This window comes from Papio anubis, chromosome 6 (assembly GCF_008728515.1).
Source record: "Papio anubis isolate 15944 chromosome 6, Panubis1.0, whole genome shotgun sequence".
Lineage (NCBI taxonomy): Eukaryota > Metazoa > Chordata > Mammalia > Primates > Cercopithecidae > Papio > Papio anubis.
This window is the reverse complement of record NC_044981.1, coordinates 95,420,789-95,439,779: the sequence shown is the minus strand read 5'-3', so window position 1 is coordinate 95,439,779 and position 18,991 is coordinate 95,420,789. Positions and strand designations below refer to the sequence as shown.

The window sequence follows — 18,991 nt, the reverse complement described above, 5'->3', positions numbered from 1 at the left end:
AAAAGATCAGTGATTGCCAAGGGTTGAAGGTAGCAGAAAAGGATGCGTAAGCAAAACACAGAGGAGTTTTAGGGCAGTGAAACCACTCTGAATAGTCATTATACATTTGCCCAAAGCTATAGAATGCACAACACTAATGTAACTTATGGACTGTGGGCAATTATGATGTGCAGGATCATCAATTTTAACAAATGTATGACCCTGGTGGAGGATGTTGATACGGGGAAGGCTATGCATGTGGGAGGAGGACAAGAAGTGTATGGGAAATCTCCATACCTTCCTCTTAATTTTGCTGTGAATCTGAAACTGTTCTAATAAAACAATACCTTTTTAAAAATCTAATAAAGCACTACGGTTGCATAGGATTTTTTATATGGGAGCAGCTGGGTGAAGGGTACACAGAATCTCTCTGTACTATTTTAGCTACTGCTTGTCAGTCTATAGATACTTCAAAATAAAAGTTTAGAGACCCTAAATATCTGTTTTCTAAGACAGAGACTCCACAACAATAAACTTATTTGTATTCCACACAGATATAAACACACTTTCAATAGCAATCTCATGTGCTCATTTAGGTTAAACACAGTAGAGAAACTCCAGCCCCAGGTACCTATTAAGAGATGTTTATACTAGACAGTATTGGCGCACTAAGCCGCGGTGCTGGAACACGGCACCCCAAGTACTCTGTTTAAATGATGGATATATGATAGCCATTTTCACTGCTTCATTTCTCCAACATGAAATTGCCACTTAGCTTTCATAAAGATTTTAATGAAAAAAATGAAGAACATAATGAAATAGTCTGCAAACAAACCATCAGACTAGTTGGAATAATGGTCTATGACACGTCCACTGTGTTAGCCTTATGTAAGAAGGGCTAAAAGCAAATAACTAAAATTATTTTTAAACTCCCATGAGATGTTGATTGGACAGCAAAATGTAACCAAATTATTAATCCACTCCCTTTAGCTTCTAAATTGTCCCGAATTTTAGTTCTTTAGACTCAACTTTTTAAATAAAAATTAGATTTTAAAAATGTGAAAACAGAAAGCAAACACTTATCAATTTGAGTTGTTTCAACTACAATTGAGAATGAAATAATGTAGATTTTGCAATTAGGTTTCAACCTGACCAACATACCAGAGAGGTTTCTTTTTATAAGCTGGGGAAGAAAATTTTAAAAAACTTCCAAGAAATTAATTATGGTTTACTTACCTTTGACACATTAGTTTTTCTTCAGAAAATGTCTGCTACAATTTTCTTTATAGCACTCATTGACTTTCTGGAGACATCCTTTTTTTTCAACAGATACTTGTCTTGAGTGAGGAATGGCCAAAATCAAGCAAACAAAACGTGAGTGATTAAGCAAATACTTTGCTGTAGATAACACCTCATTAAGAAAATGATAATATACCAGATATCAAGATTGTTTGGTGGATTAGTGTTATGAATATTATAAAACATATGTGAATTTATACATAGGATAAAGTGGAGCAGCAGAAAGCGAAATATTCCCACCGGGTAAATAATACATGTGAAGTTGGATAATGCAAACAAATTCTAAATATGCATAAAACATAACCAACTAAATACATATTTACTTAAGAGGCCCTGTAGAAATTTATACTAGATGATTCACTAATATTCATATAATATTAGTATGGAACCTATTAAAGGGCATTTGGTCACACATACCAAACATGCAAAGACTATGAATGACTATTATATATGAACTAATGTTAGTTTTTCACAATGGAATGTGAGAGCCCAAGAGAGATAATTAGACATTATAGTAGGAGGAGGTGAATGCAGCATTATCTTACCAAATAACTGATATTTATGGCAACATGATAAAGTTATGAGCACACTTGTGCTCACAGCCAAGTAATTAGAATTTCAATCAATGTAGCAATCTTGAAGCTACCAATTAAAAAATTATTTGGGAGTAAGGCCGAAAGAACCATAGTATGCACATAATGATACCTTCATTAAAGGAAACTTGCTTTTCTTTCTTTCAAACACTGCATATGTAATTAAGTTTAAAATTCATTCACTCATTCATTTATTCATTCATTGAATGACAGTGAGCAAAATGATAGAAACCTCTGAACTTATAAGGAAAATAGTAAGACATATAATATGTATCAAATGTCAGGTAAAGAAAAATAAGGCAGGAGGAAAAGTGAAAAGCAGATAGTTTACAATTAAAATAGGGCATCAAGAAGGCTGACATTCGGTAGACAAAGAAGGACTAAGCCATGCAGACTTCTAGGGGAACAGAGTTCTGGGGACAGTGAGTTCAAAGGCTTTTGGTGTGAAGCGGCCTGACATGCTTCAGGAAAGGCACACTGGCCACTGGTGCTGTGGGAGAATTGAGGAGACCCAGAGGTACGCGGGGCGAAGGGAGGCCATGAGGTCTAGTGACCGACGGACTACTTTAAAGACTTTACCTTTCATCATGAGATGCGGGAGCACATTATCTTTATGAAAAGTAGCAGATGAGAAGCAAGTTAGCTGGAGGGAAGGATTGCTGTGAGGACTGCAGAACATGGCTGGTTACTCTGTTTTTCTTCTGTTGGAAAGCTTGAGCAGAATTATTCTTATTGATCCCAAGCCCATTTTCATGTGAGTGAGTGAAAAAAGGAAAGCAGGTCCAGGGGAGAGGCTTGAGTTCTCTTCCCAGCCAGGACGCTGATATGCGTCTCCTCCTTCCCTGCAGGCCCAGCATCCTCTGGCTCCTCCTTTATCTTTAGACAGCAGAATAGTAGGTGTGGGTGGACTTAATCTCCTTCCTCTTGTTACTTTTTTTTCCAATTAATTAATTTTTAAGTTGACAAATAAAAATTGTATATATCAGGCACAACATATTGTTTTGAAATATGTACACATTGTGGAATGGCTAAATCAAGCCAATTACCATATGCATGACCTCACATAATTATCATTTTTTTGTGGTGAAAATACTTGAAAATCTCCTCTCTTAGCATTTTTTGATATATCAAGGTAGCAAATGCTGCTGTGCATCTTTAAATTTACACAACACTACAATGCATTAATACCCAGTGAAGTGCAAAATATGTATATGTGTGTGTGTGCGTGTGTATATATATACACACACACACATTTACAGTAGTATTATTAGTCACCAGAATGGAGAGGGGAAACTTTACAATTGTGAGAATGTGCAAATGTTTCCATTAAGGCAATATTAACCCAGATAACCACTTAATACCTGTCCTCTCAAATGCCTTACAGTTCTGGAATGTCCATTGTGAAACAAAACGGTGCACAGTCTTTCCTAAATTCTCACACACGCTTCATTTTCTGACTTGACCGGGAAACTGAAAATCTGGCCATAGGCAATGTCTGACCCAAACGTAAAGCAGTTACATCTTGTCTGACCCAAACGTAAAGCAGTTACATCTACTGGCAGGCTAGCTGTGGCCTTTGCCCCTTCCTCTGAAGTGCCCAGTTGAGGATTGACTTCAACAAGATCCAGCGCTGACAGCAACCCTGTACTATGTATTTCCTCAGTAATATAGATGCTTTCTTGAAAGGTCAGTCCCCCTACAATAGGGATTCCTGTGACTGGAGCCAGTGTAGAGTCAAATACATCAACATCAAAACTCAGATGGACAGACCTTTGTCTTTCCCAATCAGCAGATCAAATTTCTGTTGCATGACCTTCTGGGTACCAAATGGATCAGTGTCTCTCATGGAAAAATACTAGATATCATCGTTCTTTTAAAAAAATATCCCAGAGGGTCCACATCTCCTAGACCAGAATACACTACACTTCGGGAAGAGATACAAGGTTTGTCCAGGGAAATCCTAGAAGTTCTGGTACCTTTCCCTGTAGTTCTCTGAGGAGAAATGAAACTGATAGTCCATGGAGATTTCCTGATGAAATGGTAAGGGGTGTACTAATGTCTGCTGGGCATCAACCCAAGTGGCACAAAGGCCTGGGCAGTTCCAGGCATGACCACTAATGGTACTAATTGCCAGGCTAACCAGCAGAGCCAGTTGCTGGTTGGCTGGGCCACTGAGCACAGATTCACTGTTGGGTTGTTGAAGAGCTCCTCTGTGGGGACTGGAGTAAAACTACAATTTCCAAAGTCTTTTAGGCAGCAGCCCAAATTGGAGACCCTTTTTATCAATCCAACTTTTCTTCTGGCAGATGGACCACATTCCACTCCTTTTCTTTTCTGTCCCTACAAGAACAGGGCTCCTATCAAAGCCAGACTTCTTCAGGACAGAATGCACTTGAGTCTGGAGGAGACAAGTTCCTTAGGGACTTGATTGGCAGTGTGAAGAATCACTGGGGCAGACGCAGAGCTCAGTACAGCTGGAAGCTTCCAGTCTCAGCAATTTTCAAGACAATATATTGTTATTAACTATAGTGGCCATAATTTTTAAATTCTGACTTCCCACGCACAAACACTAACAGACAGCAGGCAAATATACCGGGCATGTCAAATTTCTCAACCCAGACACATTTAGCAGATTTTATTTTAATGAAATAGAATTTTAAAAAAGATTTTATACTTCATTAAAGTTTACTTACTGTGCACTTTCGCTCCCTCTGCTGGTTGTGAAGACTGTGGAAAACCACAATACATTGCCCTGCCAGGACTTAGACAGCAACCTGACATCATTTATGGTTAATCTAGAGAAGGAATGAAGGCAAGCAAGCAGTGAGCACTAGCCGTACCACTGACACAGGGGCATCTCACTCTCTGCCCTGACTATGATGAAGCTGTGAGGGATCATGCACTGCAGCCCCTATTGTGCAGATAAGGAGGGTGAATTCCAGAGATTCAAGGCCTTCCTTAGCTCCAGATCCACGTGTAACTTAGGGTTCGGGGCCGGAACTCTCATGTGCAACTTGGAGAAATGTTCCTAGTGCTTGTAAACTTCATGGGCAGAACTTCATGGATAAATCAGATTGAGCTGTTAATGAAGAGTTAACCTAGCTTTAGATGCAGCATCCTTTTCTTGTGAGCTGATTGCAAGTGTCAGGTATCAACTGGTGGAAGGCGCTTATCTCAAACCCTTAACAGACAGAAAATGTTCATTTCTTCATGTGATAAAAGAACAGTAAAATTCCAGCTTAAAGTTGTTACAGCTTACTCTCTGAACTCATTAAATGACTACTCTGCTTGGATTTTTAAAATGTGGTTTCATAAATTAAACACTGAGTCTTAAAACCTTCCTTGAGTTGTAATGGCTTTCCTTTGTGAAACCATGAGGGAATCCACCACCAACAAAGCGTTGTTTCCCATGCTCCTGTGCGTGCCTGGTGTCACCTGGGGTCTATGCCAAGTCAAACAAAAGAACTTTGGAAATCGTTTGTGAAGAAATTAACTCGTATACTTAAGTATATTTAAGTAGGTCAAACATCTCCTACTCCCCCACATTCCATGACTAATGCCCCAAATAAAAGTATATTCACTTTACATGCACCACATTTCCCAGAAAAAAAGCAGCAAATACAAGACATTTATCTGTCAGGGTGAATGCACAAGGTTCTGCTCATTTTTGCAGGAGGCAGGGAGCTGGAGGAGCTGCTGTCACCATCCTCTGACTCACAGATCACATAGGAGTCATTTGGTGCAGATGTTAGAGGAGAACAACATGCCTGGAACTTGTCTCTTGATAATGCTGTGGCTGTAGGACTGAAGAAGTTGGACTTGTAGTTTGTCCTTCCGCTTTGTATAACAGTTATTTATGCACTATTCTTTTTGCCTTTTTTGATTATAAGATCATTAAAGGCTGATACAATGTCTTACTGCTTACAGTATCTAGCGTGTACTAGTTGCTAAAAAGAGGTTTGTTAAATAAAGATTTATATACTAGGTTCTGAATACATGTTTGTTAAGTGAAAAACTTTTAAAAGGTAATTCATTTGTGACTTTTCCAAAGCATTTCCAAACTATTTCCTGGACACCATTCTCACCTAACATGATGAATTAGAAAAGCATCCAAATTGTTTACCCCTTTAAAAATATTTTATAACAGTGAGTTGCAAAACTATTTCGTAAAACATATTTCTAGGTAAGTAGTTTCTGAAAGGCTCCAACCATTAAGATTTAGTGTGTGATCATTATTAGTATAAATTTTTGAAAAGAAAAATCTATTTGCTACACATTTAACACACTAAAGAACTAATATACATGTGTGAATAGCTGTATGAAATTTTGAAGCAATTGTTAGATCTAATTCCCCTTAATAAAAAGAAAGAATCATGTTTAATTGATAGAATACAGCATTTCCATGGTTCTCTAGCAAGTCAAAGGGCTTGTCCATTTTCTTGACATTGTATTTACTTAAATGAGTTTATCTAAAGGGAGAGAGCAAGGTTGCAGGCAGCTTAGAACAATGTAGTAATTGTCACTAATTAAGTGCCCTCAGCTGTGTCTATACTGGGCCACTGTTTACTTGCTTTATACATACTCAGCTGCAGGTAGCCACACTAAAAATTCCTCCACTTGTTATCGCCCCTTGCTGTTTTAATTTTTCCGGTGAAATATTGACAAACATGTCATGCTTGACTCTCACACTTTTCCTATGAATGGGTAAATTGAGGATAGAACTATTCTCTCTTATTTTGAATTTTCTGTCTAGAAGGTAGTTCAGGGTAGGTGGATGTTGGCACTCGCTCATGAACTGGCCTGATTAAATGATTCTGAAAAATCGAAATTCAGAATGATTGTTCTTGGAATGGTGCTGCACTAGTATTCATTCATCAACATACTCTCAAACATGTTCTTTATAAGCATTACAAGCAATTCCCAAAGCTTGCTGGGAGTTCAGCAGAGTTAACCTTTGTAGACCTGACCCTTGACTGGGATCTACATAGCACCACGCTTGAACCACCATAGCTTTCAGCCATAGATAAGAGTTAATTTTTGCCACCTTGAACAGCGTTCTCAAGGTTTCTTTGCCTTAGTTGCCATGTGTATATAAAGATAATGAAAGACTAAACAAGTGCTTCTCAAACTCTAACATGCACATGAATTTCCTGGGCATCATACTAAATTTAGATTTGGATTCAAAGGTCTGTGGTGAAGCCAGAGAGTCCACAGTGGTTCCCAGGTGCTCATCCAAGACTGCACATTGAGTGCCAAGGGGCTAGTTGATCTCTTTTGAGCCCTCAGCCCTGATATTCTCTCCTAAGGCCTTTGCTTGTGAAATATACTTTATCCTAAATTATGTGATAATTCACTGATTTTTGGTTATCATGCTATGAGGGTCTTATAACGTCACTGAACAAGGATAATGAATGAAGGTATAAATTGAACCATTGCACTATTTTAGAGGTTTTAAAATTCCTAAGCGTACAATAATAATAACTGCAGGAATTAGATGCCAAGGCTGTGTGTTCATGATTTTATCATGAAATACTAAACAGCAAAAGTAGATGGCATGTTCTGCCCATTATTATTATCAGCACCACTTCAAAACTTTATAGGACCACATGAAATATCCATTAGTGCTAGCTATTTCATTTCTTCAGTGTATATAAATACACAGCCTGGGAAAAGAATGAACTTTCAAATATTTATTTGCAAAATATTACCTACATTTTATTTTGATGCATTGCTTTTCTTCAAGATATCTCAGAATTATTGGCACCCCCTTAAAATTATCTTTGCTTTTGCCTTCTGGCCACATTTCTGCCATCTACCACAATACCACTCCACCCCGAGGTAAAAATATCTACTTCTGGTGTCTTTTTTATTTAAATCAATTGTGCAGGTAGGTTTTTTTAAACAGCAGAAATACATTAAGAATGTAAAAGGCTCTATGTTCTCTTGTTTCTTGGGATGTTATTTTAGCATCTGCACTCAATTTCAAAATCAGCTTGACTATTTCACATTTCTAGGGTTTTATAAATCTTGAACAGCATACCTCTTCATCACTTGGTTTCCTTGCGCCAATTACTAAGCAATAATATGCAAGATTTTAACAAAAATATTCATTTCACATTTTTCTTTAAGAGATTAAATGTAGTACAAGCAAGTATTTAAAAAACAGTGATTGTTTCAAATGTTGTTCAAAGCAAAATGTGAAGGGCCAGAGTAAGGGTTTATGCAGATAATGCATTCATGATTGAACTATTTGTATATTAAATATGATGTTAGGTTATAAATTAACTTAAGCTCTTGAAATTTATAGACGAATTCAAAAATGTAAATCTGCTCAGAAAAGGCTATTTATCTCATTCGTTTGTATGGTAATTGAAGGTTCATAATGAAATAATCTGATGCACAGAACCCAGCTAAATTAGCCTGCCCATAATGTACTATCTTGAAGTGACTTCACATTTTCATTAGAGCCTTTCTAATTTCTAAAGCAAAATTAATGCAATTAGTGATCAAATCAATACATATTGATCATGAGTTTCTTCAATATGGCATGAACATATTAGGTCAAAAAGAAAGGGCTTTTTAAGATAATAGAATAAATATAAGAAATTTAAGTTGTAAATAAGACAGCTTTGTGCTACTTTCTATTGTAGCTACTATTTATAAGGAAGTGGCAATATTATTTTTATCATTGTTTGGATGAAATTCAACACAATGTGCTACATCCCTGTCCCTTCCCCCCAATGCATTAATAGGGTATTCATTGTCCATATGGATTTTTCTCTCTATAAATATCCAAAAGCAATTTTTTTTCCTCATGGTGCAGAATTTCAGATGACTAATTACTCAAAAGCATTTCTTTCTTTTCACATGCAAATGTAAGCAAGATTCCAGGGAGGAGCCCACCCCCCAAACCCTCAGCCCAGTAAATGTACCTTTGACGGAGTAGGCTGCGGTTAAACGTATGCAGGAAAGGCTTGAAGCCCAGAATAAAAAATCAAAACGCATTTGTGGAAATCAAGGGACTGTTGCTTTTCTACATACTAATCAGCTTATTTCACAATGAAATAAAATGATACTTCTAAGAGAGAGAGAAAAAAAGACCCAGTCCTAGAAGCACCCCTCCTCACCCCCAGCTAAATGGATTCTGAGATGTGGTTCAACTGGTGTCTATTCCTGAGGTGTGAGGGGAAACTATGATAAACTGTCTTAACTGGCCAGCTTCTTGTTTTAAGAGCAGATCATGTAGATTCTGGGGAAAATTTTTGAGTAAACCCAAAAGAAAAGATCATATTGTTGAGTCAAGTCTGCCTTTGAGATCCTGCAACATCTAAGCCGCGGAGAGAGACGAAAACCACAAGACTGTGGTTTGCAGTTACGGCCCGCTAATTTGCTTTTCCATCTTGAGGACATGTGAGGGCATGAGCTACTTTTTCTAACTCATATTTCATGACTGTATTTTCAGAAGCTTTATGGCATGTAAATAAATTCCCTTACTGTCTGTGATAAATTTCAATTGCTTTCTTTTAAAAAAGGTAATTAATTTAAAGTTTTCCTTGCAATTTTCACACCATATGAACATAAATAAAGCTTTTCATGGTGTATAAATTTATAAACTGTAATGACTCGAAAGAATGGCCGTGACAGGTGTACATTTTATTTTGTTTAGAGACTGGTCCCCTTTACTTGAAAGTGATGTCACAGATTTTGAGTTCATACATTTATTCACGAATATGAAACTCTTTAGTGCTGGTGAAGCAACCTGGTAGAACTGACTTAATATGACTAATCTCATAATTTCTGAAATTAGAGCATCATTGATGAAAATAATAGATTTATATTTGCTAAACTATTTAAAAATTCTCCTGAGGGAGTTATTATATGTGTTTACAGGTGTTTCTAGATTACTACTTAGAACAGTGTTGCCAAGCAATACAGCATTCACTTGTCACTGGTCCCATGTGATGCTTTGGCAAAAATGAATTCCATGGATAAATATAAAGTTGGAAAGACTGTTATTTTGTGGGAAATATACAATATACATTAGCATAACGAGGCTCTCAGAAGTCCTGCAAGAAAGATGACTATTTAACACTAGTTAACTCAACATTTCCCAAATTGATTGAGTTACCCAATCTTTTGGTTTTTCTTCTTCTAACATATCTACTTTGGGATACTCTGATTTTGATTTGGTGAGTGACAGGGAAGTCATAAAGTCTGAATTCTGAGGATATGCTAAATGGCAATAACCACTTCACATTTTATTTTAGTCATTAGGAAAGAGCTGACAAATCCAGTTCATCAACATACTTCTCTCCCTGTGATTAAAGTCTTATTCCTTAGCCTGAGCTATTTCAATCAAATCAAACCACTAAGACTGATAATAACTGATACTACAGCCACCTATTTAAGAATCTCCCCCTTCCTGGCTGGGTGCAGTGGCTCACACCTGAAATCGCATCACTTTCAGAGGCCAAGATGGGAGGATTGCTTGAGGCCAGGAGTTTGAGACCAGCCTAGTCAACATAACGAGACCCTGTCCCTACAAAAAGAAAAAAAGAAAACTAGCCAGGCATGGTGGTGCACACCTATGATTCCGGTGTGCACCTATAGTCCCAGTGTGCACCTGTGGTCCCAGTGCGCACTTATGGTCCCTTTTACTTGGGAGACAGAGGTGGGAGGGTTGCTTGAGGCCAGGAGGTCAGGGTTATAGTGAGCTGTGTTCAGAAAACTGCACTTCATCCTGGGAGATGGAGTGAGACTACATCTCCAAAAAATAAAAAATAAGAAAAAAAATCTCCCTCTTCCTGCGGAAAAGATAAAATAGCTCTTTCAAAAAAGTAAATAAAAAAATAAATAATACATTGTCTTCATAAAGAAGACAGATAGCACAAGGAAAAAAAATACTTGTAATAATCCCTTCATTGTAAACATCCAGATGCATATTTTTCCAGTCTTTTTATATGTATAGAACCATTTACAAAATTGGATTTGGTATTTATTTCTCATAACCTATTTATTTTCACTCAGTGATACATAGTGAACATGTTTCCATGTCAATAAATCTATAACATCATTGCTTTTCATTGTATGCATGTACCATATATTTTAAAAGGTTAAAAAGATGGCAGTCTTTTAGTCAGTAAAGATTGGTATGTTTAATGGCTTTGCTGTATTCTTGATAGGTGTATGGCAGGGACAGGCCCTGTGCAGGCATCACTGCTGTGCTGAAGGGGTGGAGGGGGAAGGGAGGTCTGTTCTTCCTGGAGGTCCGTCTCCTCCACGGAGATAAATCAAGGACCAAGCAGAAGCTGAGGATGCTGCCTGCATCTGCCACTCCCTTCTCCCTTCCTCTTCCTACAATTCATCTTCCCCAAACACCGTCTCCCCACTGAGTTGTCTACCTGTAAGTGGGGTCTTTCTGCAAGGTTGGGAGCTCTGATTTGGAGGTGATGTTTGCTGTAGAGATGGTCCCTGCAGGGTAGAACAACTGCTGCCCTCCCCTCATGCTTAATCTGGGAAGGATAGTCAGAACCTCTGCCCATCAGGACCTCTGTGGTGATTGGAGAGTCAGCCAAACTCACCAGACAGCTAAAGCTGCTCTAGAGATGCCCCATGGCCAGCATGTTTTCAGAGGGGCAGCGGAGTACCCTGGATTAGCCCCTGGTTTCTGGTCAAGCTATGGCAGCCTGAGTTTTGCTACTATGGACCCTGATCTTACAATAGACCTAACAGAAGCTAAGGGTGGTGCTAATTTTTTTTTTCATATTATATTTGAAATTATTCCTGTGAACATGCTGTGCATACTTAGGCCAAAGGTTGCAAGAATACCTGCCAAAAAATAGGGGCACATATAACTAGATTTTCTAGGGAAATGGAAACCACAATTCATTATCTTCTTCTAAGATTTCTTTGAAGACCCTAGTCTGAGCTAAATGCTCCCTTATTTACATTTCCTGACTATTCTGCACATTCCTGCGACTTCTATCACCCTATAGTTTTTTGTCTGTCATTGCACAGGCATGTGAGGACCTGAAAGATAAGCTGCCATGTCTTACCATATTTATTTATTTTTTAATTTTTAAAATCAAGCAGAGACCCTAGACACTAAGTGTGGAACTAAAAACTTGGGCTCTTTTTCCAGGTTGAGAAGTGGAAAAGCATGGACTCTGGAGTCCAACTGCCAAGGTTCAAGTCTCAGTTCTCTGTGACCTTGGGCAAGTTATTCAATCGTTCTAGGTTTCTTTATCTTAAAATGTGGATAACAGTAGTACTTGCTTTGCAGGGTTATTCTGAGTAATAATGGGTTGATTTTTCTATAATGCATTTAGAATAATTCATGACATTTAGTGTTCTATGGCTATTAATTTAATTATAATTTGGTCATATCAAATTGCTCCCCAAGCCTCTTTTCCTCACAGGTATAAGTGAGATATATTGGCGGTGATTAGCACAGTACCTGGGACATACTACAGGCTCAGTGGATACTTCCTGGGTCAGATTGATAATCCATTGTGTGAGCCTGTGAAAGTTCTAAATGGGGCAAGCATGAAGTACACTAAGGGTGGGCACTGTAGCCACTTCTTGGGCTTGCTATGCTCCCTGTTAATGGCACATCTGTGGCGGCCATACAGTTAGCTAAGTTAAGTTATACTACTTCTGGTTGTTTGTTGTTGTTGTTGTTTTTGACATGAAGGTAGATAAGAGTATGTAAGTTCGTAATATTCATATTAAAATAGCAGGGAATGCCCAATCCTGTATTTCCTCAATGCTTCCACTCATGAGCATAACACTGTATAGTGTAAATGAGAAAAAAAGAATCATAGCTGAGTCTTCAGATTGGAGATTGGAAGGAGGTCCATTTTTAATGGCATTGAAATAAGAAGTGAACCTAAACTCACCATTGCTTATTTATGGCTGTAGTTATTTCTCTCTGGTACACCCCAGAGGGTTACTTTCTGTTGTTAATTGGAACTTCTAAGCCATTTTTATTTACAAAGTGTTTTACAGTCATTGGTATTGATGACTTATAATTCCCCCGTGAGTTAGGTGTCAGGATGAGGCATTGACACAGGCTCCACTCTCAGGAAGCTGAGACGTGAGGGCGGATAAATCTGCCCCCTCCCACATGGCAGCCATGGGGTCCTGGTTTGCTTTGTTTTGGCTTGTCGGATTCATATTACCTTCTCCATGTGCACTGATAGCAGTTACAATTGGATTCCTGAATACAGGGTCTTTTGAGGAAGGACTGAAAGAGAGTGACACCAAAACCACTTAGCAATTTTTTTGTCACTCTGTTCGCCATTAAAATGAGTTTTCCTTGCAACTGTATGTCTTTCGGCACACTTATTTTGTTTTTTAAAGAAGTAAGACAAATAACTGCCTGTTTATTGTTAAATTTGTAGTGCCAGTCATGACAAGCATAAGGATAGTAACACTTTTGCCAGCAGGGTGCTTATCTGTTTTACTAGTTCAGAAGGACTTGATTGATGCGAAAGACCAAGGTCTCAGTAAAGACAATTTAGCCATTTCCATACAGTTTATGCTTGTGTTAGTTGTATCCTGCAGGGGAGTCCCCAGGGGTGGCTTCTTTGACCTTCCCTCTAAAAGGTAACACATAGAGATTCCTAAAGGAACCATCGTCTAACAAGACTAATGATGACTCCCATGCCTATTATCATTCAGAGACAGAGAAGGAGGCTTTAGAAATGCAGTACCACATTCCTCCCTTGATGTTTCACATGATCTATTAAAGCGTTATGTGGCAGATAAATTAATCATTAAAAACTTACAGTTAAGTCTTTACAAATAATAACCAGGTGTACCTTGATTATCTTTGATCTCAATATATATATTTTCTGTCACTAAACAGATGATACATAGCAGTTTGTTTTACTGACGAGTTTGAGAGACTCAAGGAAAAAAAAAAAGCTATTTTCCTCCAGTATTCTTTCTTTTTCTTTTCATTTCTTTCTTTCTTTTTTTCCATTTTTCAAGTTAGAAGAGCTGAAACGAAGTTCTTCATTCAGTAATAGCTCATGACAGCCACGATCATTTTTTCATCTTGCTTTGCTGGAGTGTGAGTACGAAGCATCTTCACTGTTTATTATTCTAGCTATCCTTCCATTTGATTTATTCCTCCCATTCATTGCTACTTAGTATTTAAAAGTTCTGACCAGGGGACATGCTCCACATCTTGTGTGCATTAGGTGCTCCAGGATACACTGGATTCCACTTAATGCCATCACTTTGGATGGAGGTGGATTTTTTTTTTTTTTCTAATGTGCTTTTCGTCACATTAACCACTTCCAGGGTTAACATTTTCTACATTCCAAAAAGAAAAGAAAAAAGATGATAACATGAAATAATGCAGTTGCAACAATTAGATATATGCCAGACAACTGAAAATTCATGACAACACAAAGCAGTATTTGTACCATAAATGATTTCTTCATTCTCTATTAAGAAAAATACTTCAACGTTTTAATATACTGCTGGTGAAGCTCAGGTTAATAACAATGGTTTGGGTACGTGATAAATTCAGAAGCAGCACCAGGAATGTGGTGGTGGAGATAAGTGCAACCAGAGAGGGAAAAGTACTCCTCAGCAAACAGTAGACTTCTTAAAGAAGTTGAAAGAAGAAAAGAATGAAGTGTGGTTGAAATCTTTGTTTATGTCATAGATATTTACAATCTATCTACAATCTACTCCATTAAGTAATGATCTGTTTTTATTATGTCAGTCTAGGAAAGAAACAACTTTAATTTGTCGTTTCAAAATTTAATTTAAAATTAAATGTGTGGGCCAGGTGCGGTGGCTCATGCCGATAATACCAGCACTTTGGGAGGCCGAGGCGGGCAGATCACGAGGTCAGGAGATCCAGACCATCCTGGCTAACACGGTGAAACCCCGTCTCTACTTAAAATACAAAAAATTAGCCAAGTGTGGTGGCGGGCACTTGTAGTTCCAGCTACTTAAGAGGCTGAGGCAGGGAAATGGCATGAACCCGGGAGGTGGAGCTTGCAGTGAGCCAAGATCACGCCACTGCACTCCAGCCTGGGCAACACAGCAGGACTCCATCTCAAAAAAACAAAAAAAAAAATTAAAGGTGTGATTTTCCTTTGTATATTGCTCAATAGTATAAGGACTGTGTTATGGCTAGGTATTAAAATATGGGAATTACTTGGGAGCAGAAATTAAGATTATTTTTTCTGGTTTGTTGAATTCCTTATATTTAAAAAAAAGTATTTGTCCTGAGCGGTTAGTGATGATAATATGAATTTTTACTTTTTAAAAATTCTTATTAAAACAAAAGTTGTTATTGAAAATTATTAATTGGAAACAAAGATAACTACATCTTCTTGAAATGCCAGTTAAAACTAACTCACTCTAGAGATGACAATATCTCAGGGTTGTTGATATAACTAATTTTTTTCTTTGAAAGAAAAATAATTCTTGGAGAAAGTAATAGCTATTATTAGTTATGATAATAGCTAAAATGTATTAAGCATCTTTTATATATCAACTGATTTAACTCCTTTTATTATCATGACATCATAGTCTAGTAGGCATTATTTTTCCCTGTTTTTACAGATAAAACAAGACAAAAACAGAGGCAAAGAGAGATGAAGTAAATCTCCCCAGAACATATGGCTAGTAAGGGGTCAAGCAATGGTGGGGTGAGATAATATATCTCCTCTGCTGAACCAATTACAAGATTTCAAGTATGTAAGTTTTTCTCTTCCCTTTCTTGGTAAGACTGACAGACGATCTAATGACATTTCATCATTGTACGATGCTGAAACCAAGGTCCAGAGATGTTAAGCAATTTGCATGGAGTCACCCAGCATGTTGGTGGTGAATAGGGAAAGTTCTTTTGAACCCTACTATGTTATCTGAGTTGGGCCAGTTTGGCAGCCTACACTGGACAAGAGTAAGGCCAGGAGTGAATGAATTGTACTCAGAGAGCGGGACTAAAAGAGAATGGTTAAATAAAAATGATTGTCTCTTCAACTAAAAACGTAACACATTTGGGAGTGGAATAAAGAGCATGAGTCAGGACCACTGCAGGCACATTTATGGGGCAACTGATGTTTTTCTTGGGTATGATCCTCACCTCCTACCATTACCTTCCCTTCTTTTTTTTTTGCACTATCTAGTGACCTGAATTAAAATTAATTATGTTTATGCTGTCTGAACTCCAGTCTCCCTATAAAATCATTCATTTAAAAGTATTAGTGCTATAATAATCCCTTCCTAGAGATTCAAAGAAACTGATAAAATTAATATTGGATGCTGATCTTTTAAGCAGTGTAGTATTTAGGGAGAGGAAACACTTTGACCTAAGAGGAGTTTCCCAGCATTCTTCAATTCAGATTATGTAAAAACTAACTTTTACACCTGTTTATAAATATGCCTGACCCTTAAAAGGTAATACTTTTTTTTAAAGAGCATTTACAATATGAATAATGTAATACATTTGCTTAAAGACTACCCACTTTTGAGATGCCCCACCATGGTCTGATTTTTTAAAAACCCAACTCCATCTTAGACTGTTATCCAGTATGGTGGCCTTTCCCTTATTCAAATCCCTGGAGATAAAATGGAAGCATGGAGAAGTTATTTTCCAACAGTGAAATCAAAGCTAATGTGGAACCTTTCTAATTCCCATTTGCATGACCCATTATGCTGATTTATTTAATGTTAGATTTTATGGATGAGAGTAGAGATGCTGAGAATATGTAACTCTCAGATTTCAGACTATACAATCACTTTGAGTTCTTAGACTTCTGGACAAGTTTGACTAAACTCTATTTTTCTAAGTTCTTTTTCCTCTGAATAATTGGGTCTCCAAGTGGAGAACACAGACCTGTGAGCAAAATTTTTATAGCCCTTCCTGTCTTCCCTTAACTCAGCAAAGAGAAAAATGGAGGATTTCTATCCAAAAAGGGAAGTAATTTCTCCCTACCACAGGAATAAGATTGTCAGATTTAGCAAAGAAAAATATAGGACACCCATTTACATTTGAATTTTAGATAAAGAATGAATAATTTTTTAGTATAAGAATGTCCTATGAAATATTTGGATACCCTATATTTTAGCTGGCAATTCTACCTGAGAAGGACTCGATCCACTTCCCTTAGAAAAGAGGTGTCAGCATTGTTCCAGCAACCTGTGGTCCCTGTGGAAACTGTTGCCTCATCAGGATAGTAGAACATCACTTTTGCCAGCAGCTCTTTGTATGTGTGGTAATAGCCGCACTGTCCCAGTGTTTGTCCTGTTGTCTTGAGCTTCGCTGGAGACATGGCCTTTGGGTCTTTTTTTGTTTATGGTGTCAAATTGGTGTAGGAAATGTGGCCATGCCTTCTGGAACTGGACCACTGAGGAAGAGGTAATCCTTTTATATTATGTTGATGGAAGCCACTCATATTTTAAGCATGGCATTGATGACTACATTCAAACTGCTGCATTGTAATCCGGTTACATTAGCTGGATTATATTTAAGGCCTGCTGGCTTCGTCTAATTTAAGGCATAGTTCACTGACCAAATAAATAAGTTTTATAACAAAGAGGCATTTGTTTTAGGGTCCCCTGCATAGTATCCCAAAAGGGATTTCCTAGGTATCCTTCTATGGCAATCAAGGTAAAATTATTTGTCCTTTCTCAGTCTTGGCTTTCTTGCCACCATTAGGTGTAGTGATGCCTGTTGGAGGAGTGAGATTTCATTGAATGATATTACACTAGAGCTATAATGATAGTATAAACTGTAATTGTTTAGCAAGTAGTCAAATTAAAATTGGTGCTGATGTTTTAAAAATGGTAAAGCAGTTCCCAGAACAATAACTTTATTCCCATCCCTGGCTATCTATGATTATTTTAAAATGTAATCTAGAAAAAGGCACAAGCCATTTGTAATGATTTGAAATGTGAAAGGTGAAAAAAAATAACCCAAAACATTGCCTTCATTTATTATTTTAAAAATATTAGCCAAGAAGAAATGGACACAGATTGTGATGAACATGCTTAACCTGTAGTTTGAATAAGAAAATCAGTACATTAAATGACATGTTAGAAGCATTAAACAAAGGAGAAAAATTAAACAAAGGAGAAAAGCCAAAGTACTATATTGAAAGGCATGTTTTCCAGCATAGCTGTTTTCAATTGCTAAACGTTTTTCTCCTGTAGCATATGAAGGGCGCCTAGTGACCCCTAGCTGAGGAATCCATATAGCTCTGCACCCTTCCCCCACCTGACAGACAGCTGATGTCCTAGGCGCGCCTCTGCCCCTGTACTCTATTAACTCTTGGGATAGAGCAGCTCTCCATGCAGCAAAGCACAACTCCAGCAGTCTGTCTTTCGTGTGTTTTAGCAATCAAAACTCACATCTGCTTCTCTCTTTCTCTAATGATTTGTTTCTCTCCAGTACTTACATCCAAAAGGAAGATGCTCACAGTCATAAAGTGGTCCATAGCCTCTAACAACACAGTGATGAGGCATGCATTGCTCCCTGGAAATCAAGTGCAGTGTAAGTCATGGCCTGGAAAAGTGGCCCAGTGTGTACCTGCAGCTTTTCCACCAGTGGCTTCCCACACAGCCATTGTTCTCTTAATTCGTTAGAAATTAAGACAAGTATCTATATGGGAAAGACTTTTTTTTTTAACCTTGCAAGAAAATGCATGAAGATGGATATTTTTAGATGAGGCATTATAGTTGATTATTTTAATTGTATTTGCTATAATTTTAAAAATATGTTCTAGTAAAGAAATATAACTTCTGTAGGTAAAATAATTGAGTAAACTTTATCTAACAAAGAAAAAGGAATGCTGATGTTTTTATAATTTGAGTCCTTGCCTTTCAGTAGGTTTCAGGATCTCAGTAAAATCTGAGTTTATGTCTTAAGCTTATTACCAAAGTCTAAGGAAAACAGGACTCAGGCCCATCACTGAGAAAAGCTAAAGCTGAAATGTCCTGAAGATATCTCATTGTTACCTTTGTGAGCTTTCATGGTAAAATCAAGTCAGTCATATTACTGTATAGCAGTGGTTTCTATACTTCAGAGAACTAAAGAAGGAGTATACAACTTAAGTTGTAGACGCCCTCCATCCTTGAAGCTATGAATGTAG

The 18,991-nt window shown here is 37.6% G+C and overlaps 1 pseudogene; it reads right to left on the bottom strand.

Annotated features, from left to right (window-relative positions):
* Positions 1–1,145: 1,145 nt before the first annotated feature.
* Positions 1,146–18,466, bottom strand: LOC110743101 (annotated as a pseudogene).
* Between the last annotated feature and the right edge of the window lie 525 nt (positions 18,467–18,991).